This window comes from Plectropomus leopardus, chromosome 16 (genome assembly GCF_026936395.1).
Source record: "Plectropomus leopardus strain MGB_pleo_1.0 chromosome 16, ASM2693639v1, whole genome shotgun sequence".
Classification (NCBI taxonomy): Eukaryota; Metazoa; Chordata; class Actinopteri; order Perciformes; family Serranidae; genus Plectropomus; species Plectropomus leopardus.
Window position 1 is genome coordinate 8,759,289 of NC_142191.1, and position 6,000 is coordinate 8,765,288.

Below are 6,000 nucleotides of genomic sequence, written 5' to 3' on the forward strand. Positions count from 1 at the left end.
TTAAATGTTTCACAAAACATTTAAGTGATTTATTGCTCATGTTTGAGCCATTTTGATGCTCATTACCTGCCTCCCATGTTTTTGAAAGACATCGAGCCAATTTGCTCAGGTTTCACAATTTTAAAGGCGGGTTTTCATTTCACATTTCTTCATCAAAACATTAGTAGTGACTTACAGGACCACACACACTTTTGCAAACGTTTCCGTCTTTGAATTTAACTTGTGCAACATGTTGTTTCCCAGTTTATCACCAACAAACACATTGTCTCTTCACACTTGACTGTACACGCCTTTAGAGACGTACTAAGCAAGCAAAAACACACATACTGTCTATGTGAAGATGTTTATAATAGTCTTACAATGGAACATCATAAAATAGTCCCACAGCGGATATTATTTGTAAAAACACCATGTGAACTGCGTCGAACTTAGTTTATTAACTTCGCCCCAGAGATTCATGCAGTCCCCTTGCCAATACGTTTCCCCATTTTGTAAAAAGACAGTTCTGCTTTCCTGACCTGCCATGACTGAGGGCAGCAAACTGCTCTGACAAAATAAACAGGAAGTGAATCGCTCTATCTGTGACTCAGCTTCCTGTATCACACTGTGGCTGAAGATGCCGAGACCACACTGATACTCAGTGATGAACTCTGTCCTACACACACATGCAAAAAAAAAACACCATGAGCTGACTCCTGGCCCTCGGCTGAGACTAAAAGTTAATTGTATTGGCAGTTTGTAAACCAGCGGGTTCCAAGCTTGTGGTCGGGGGCCCCACAAATGGTCGTAAATCTGAGGGGTCCTGAGATTATTAACAGAAAGCTTTTGTCTATGTACTCCGATATTTGCTTTTCCCCTTATAAATTACTCAGGGACTGTTCTTTACTTATCAAAGGGGAGGATGGCTAGGGTGTGACATTTCTTTTTTTGTGTGACTTTTTTTTAAAACTACTTAAGGACTGTACTTTATCTAGACAGGCTTGGGTGTGACTTTGCTTTTTTTGTAACTTCTTACCAATGTCATGCCAACTCTTAAAAATGACTTTAGGACTGTTCTTTTCTTATCAGAGAGGGAGGGTGGCGAGGGTGTGATTTTTTGTTTATTTATTTTTTTAATCTCATGCAAAAATTATTTTGGCTTTGGCTTTTTACTAATTTCATGCTATTTTTTTCTAATATTCAGATAATTTTCTGATAAGATATGACTTGTGACTTACTCATGTTTTTCTGCCAATTTTCAGATAAATTTCACAAAATATTTTGCTGATTTCTTGCTAATTTATGAACCATTTCTCATTAAGCTGCTCATTGCCTTCTTCCGTGTTCCTGAAAGAAATCAAGCCAGTTAGTTTCGATTTGATTTTTTTGTTTGTTTGCTTTGTTTATTTTAATGCATAGGGATTGTTTGGCTCATTTTCCATGATTTTCAGTCTTCATTTTTTGAGAATTTTGGCTGTCTTCATGCATATGAAAGTTCCAGCTCAGCTCCGACAAAAAGTCTGAAATACACAGTGTAAACAAAAAATGTTACATTCATACTGTTAAGTGCAAAAAATGCTCCATTGAAACCCATTCAAGCTACAATTTTTGATCCCACAGCGATCAAAGCATAAAACATGCATTGTGTTATTTATGTGTGTCATTCTGGGCTTTTGCCTTGGAATTTGTAATTTTTACTTTTTCCCACCTGATGATGGCATTTTTACCATATTTGGCATATGGAAAAAATACATGCTATTTTCACTAAGTGCACTGTCACAGTCATTGTTGCTGCTAATCATTGAGATTATAATGTTATAACAAAAAAATCTAATTAGCATGCAGTATATAATTATTATAAATCAACATAGTGGCATCATGACAAAAACCTGAAATTTAAAGGGTCAAAATTCTGAAAATTAATGGATTTTTGATATTCATTAGCTACGCAAAATTCAAATTCTCCTTACAAGTTGCATCATCACACAAACTGCATGTGCACTTCAGCAGAATATGGGATCATGACAGCCACTCATCTCACAGAACCAGCACATTTTAATAAGCTTTCTCATCTCATATTCCCACATGCATGCATGCACGCACCATAGAGCTCTCAAAGCCGGCATTAGATACAGGTGCATAATGACCGTTTCATGCAGCCTGAACAACAGTGACAAAAGCAGCTGGCCAGAATATTATGACTTTACATGGCAGATGCTGTTAGATTTTTAAAACTTACCCATTGGTCTTAAGTTATATGTCAAAGTTATAAGTTGAAAGTGAAACCCTGAAGTTGATAAAGCTTTGGCTTCTTACTTTTGTCCTGCAGAATGTAATTTTTGTGTTTGTCTTGTCTTGTTACAGGATCGTTTGAGTACAGATGTTTTAATTTAGACAAATTTTTATAGGTGAAGTGTGTAAGATTTAGGCGGATTTGATCGGGTCTAGCGGTGACTTGCAAATTGCCACCACCAAAAACTTCTCCTGGCTATATTTCCTTCAGTGATCCTTAATCTGGAGACTTTTTTTTTTTTTACCAAAGAGTGAAATTATCCACAGAACTCTCATCCTCTCCAAAACAAACAGACCAGTTAATTAAAAACACTATAAAAGCTGTTGCCCATTACAAATCAGTGTAACTCTGATGCTGCTCATTGCAGATTATCTTCGAACTACGGTGGCCAGCGCAATAATGCAAACGGCCCTGTCTGGATCCAGTATTTGGGTTCTGGGCTCCTGTAGAAACATGGCAATCTCAAAAGACAAGGACCCTCCTCCTGTGTTAATATAAACGATTCAGCGACTGTTAAACTTGGTCAGGGGGTCCATGTATCCATCCATTTTCATATGCTTATGGTTTTATTATTTTGTCTCCCAAGCAACACTTTCCACTTTCCTCCGGGGGGATCCTGAGGCGTTCCCAGGCCAGACGAAATATATCCCTCCAGCGTGTCCAGGGCCTGCCAGGGTCTACCAGCTGGAAGTGCCCAGAACACCTCTAACAGGAGGCGCCCAGAAGGATCCTAATCACGCGCCTGAAGGAACAGCGGCTCTATTCTGAGCTCTTTCAGATGTCTGAGCTCCTCACCTTATCTCTGAGGCTGAGCCCAGACACCCTTTGAAAGAAACTCATTTTGGTCTCTGGTACCCGCAGTCTTATTCTTTCAGTCATTCCCAAAGATCATGACCATAGTTAAGGGTCGGGTGAAAACAAACCCGCAAATCGAAAGCTTTGCCCTCTCGCTCAGTTCCCTTTTCACCACAATAGTCCGGCGCAGCATCCATATAACTGCTGACGAGGCACCAAACCGCCCGTCCATCCTACGCTCCATTTTACCCTCACTCAGGAGCACCTTTTCTGTTGGGGCAGAAACTCTCTCAACCCCGAGGGGACAATGTACCACGGTGGTGGGCTTTTGAGGGTACTCATAAAGAATACAAAACTCAACAATTTAAAGTTGTTTGTCCCTCCCCCAAGCCAATTTTTTTTTCTTTTTTCATAATTTTACGTTTTTTGGGGCTGTTTTTTGGGGGGGCTTATTTTCTTTAAAAAAGAGTTTTGGGGTTAGGGTTTATTATTCATTTTTTTATCATTTTTATGATATGTCTGCATGGGCTACTTTTTATACTGTAGTACATTTAGTATATTTTCGTAATTATACTTACTTACTTTTACTTAAGCACCCTTTACAATGCAGTACTTTCACTTTTAGAGTATTTTCACAGGGTGGTGATTAGTAGCTTTACATAAGTAAAGGATCTGAATACTTCTTCCACCACTGCTTTTCACACACCATTCTTCCAGTTTCAAGGAGAAACTGGAAAACCCCTGAATGGTCTCCGCAAAGGTCACACAGCATGAAGGTACTGCAGTGCCATCTGCTGGATTTAAACCAACAACCCTCGCTGTTCTGAATTCACCGCAGACACACAGACTCTGTTAAAACCTCCTCTGACGTCTCACTGGGTGGCGCTCTTTTCACACTGCTCACGCAGTCGTTAAGTATGCACACCTCTTCTGTTTCCCACACTCCAGACTGCACTGAAATGTTAGCACATGTATTTGTACAGCTGTGTTGGGTAAACATGTCATCCAAGAGCCAAGTTAGGTCATTTCATCCTTTAATGCGGTGCATTATGATTCTGGTATTAAGAGCTGAAAGAGAGAAATGAGCTAATGAAATACATGCAACCATGACAAAATCCCCCAAATTAGTCAATCATTCGCAGCATCTCCTTTCCTCATCACATGTGTGTTGTATGTGTGTGGAGTGATTCAGAGTGAGACACAGCTTGTTTTGTTTAGACTAATGCTGACAGTACAGAAGTTGGAGGTGCAGTATCTCCTGTGGGAATTCCTGGGGTTGCATGACTGATGTGTAGTTCAAAAATGCAAATAAAGTTTGCACCTTTTTGTTTTTGTTGACCTGTGTCACTATTATTATGCAGCCATGGCAACAGCGCTCAACTTTATCTTTTCCTTGTCTGTGGGAATGATGATTTGAATGACTGGTGCATCGGAGGCTCAACTTTGTTTTAACTCTGCAGAATGATTAATGGCGATGCAAAAGCAGAAACTAATGCTTTTGAGGTATCTGCCAACGTTGTGTGAGTGCACATTTCTGAGGCCGCTGTAATAGTTACCGATTATTGACATCATCTAACAGTTCATATCTGCTGCATGTGCACATGTGAACAGGGTGAAAGATGACATTTCCTCTGTGCTTCTGCATCTGCAACCTGTTAGTTACCATCATGAGCGGCTTCGGTCATACGATATGTTGAACTGGGAAAGAAAAGACAAGCAAAGCAAACACACATGTGCAGTCACACCACCTGGTGAGCATGGGCGGACTATGAGACAGTGGGCCCATGGGCACAAATATGCAGAAGGCCCCGCCAGCGTTCCTACATAGAAGCAAGACACACAGACTCTGTGGTGGTTTTGTGTTGCTTTGTAATTGTTATGCATCTTTCTGTGGTTTGGTTTCACCTTGTAGTTGCATCTCATTGTGGTTGTTTTGTGTCTTTGTGCAGTCATTATGTGTCTTTTATTGGTTGTTTTGTGTGTCTTTGTAGTCAGTTTGTTGGCACTTTGTGGTTGTTTGTGTCTCTTTGTCATCATTTGTGTCTCTTTGTGGATGTTTTTTTGTCTCTTTGCAGTGCTTTGTCTTCTCTCGTTGTTGTTGTTTTGTTGCTTTTTTAGTCATTTTGTCTCTGTACAGTCATTTTGTGTGTCCTTGTGGGTTTTTTGTGTCTCTTTGGAGTCGTTTTATGTTTCTTTGTGCCAATTTTTCCTGTTTTTGTAGTTTCGCTGTGTCTCTTTGCAATTCCTCTGCATCTCTCTGTTGTCCTTTTGAGTCTTTTGCTGGTCGGTAGATGTTAATTGGACATTTAAGTTTGCACGTGAAGGCCTGGGGACCCTTGACACTTTGTGGCTCTGGGACTGTGCCCGGTAAGCCCATTCAGTAATCTATCCATGCTGGTGACAGACTCCTCATAGGATCCTCATATGACAGTTTTACACCTCAGGTTAGGGCTGGTTTTTATGGAGATGTGTTCAGCTCCAGGGGAACTAAGAGGATCTTGAAGGAAATCCACCCCGGCTTGATTTGGTGCAGCCCTGCACGAGCTGCAGCTGCAGGTGATGTGGCAGCAATTTTGCGCCGTGGTCAGTGACTTGGCTCTTTGCTCTATCATGAAAGGTTTCGGGTGGAGCTCCACTCTGCTGCTCGTCTGTCTCGACGTCTTTTGGAGTACGACTTTGGTGAGCGGTGATTTAGGGTGAGGTGCTCTTCTCTCACTCCCACCAGACAGACAAGTGGTGGGCGATGGGAGGGAAGAGGACAGTGATTGAAAGATGAAACAAGAAAAACACTCTCTGGTGTATAATTGAGGTCTTGGATGAAGAGACAGAGGAGTGGAATAAAGAGCAGAGTGAGGACTGCATGGAGTGATGATGAGTTGGACATCAGGGACCGCTGGGAAAAAAGGAGGGGGCTGAAAAGCATAAACAAAACA

General features: G+C 41.0%; 1 long non-coding RNA gene across 1 annotated transcript in view; it reads left to right on the forward strand.

The window, feature by feature from the left end:
- LOC148186816 (uncharacterized) overlaps window positions 1–4,351 on the forward strand; it is an 86,124-nt gene extending 81,773 nt beyond the window's left edge. The window contains exon 6 of the long non-coding RNA XR_015779084.1: window positions 2,859–4,351. This is a non-coding gene — a long non-coding RNA (uncharacterized LOC148186816). The remainder of the gene's footprint in view (window positions 1–2,858) is intronic.
- The last annotated feature ends 1,649 nt before the right edge of the window (window positions 4,352–6,000 follow it).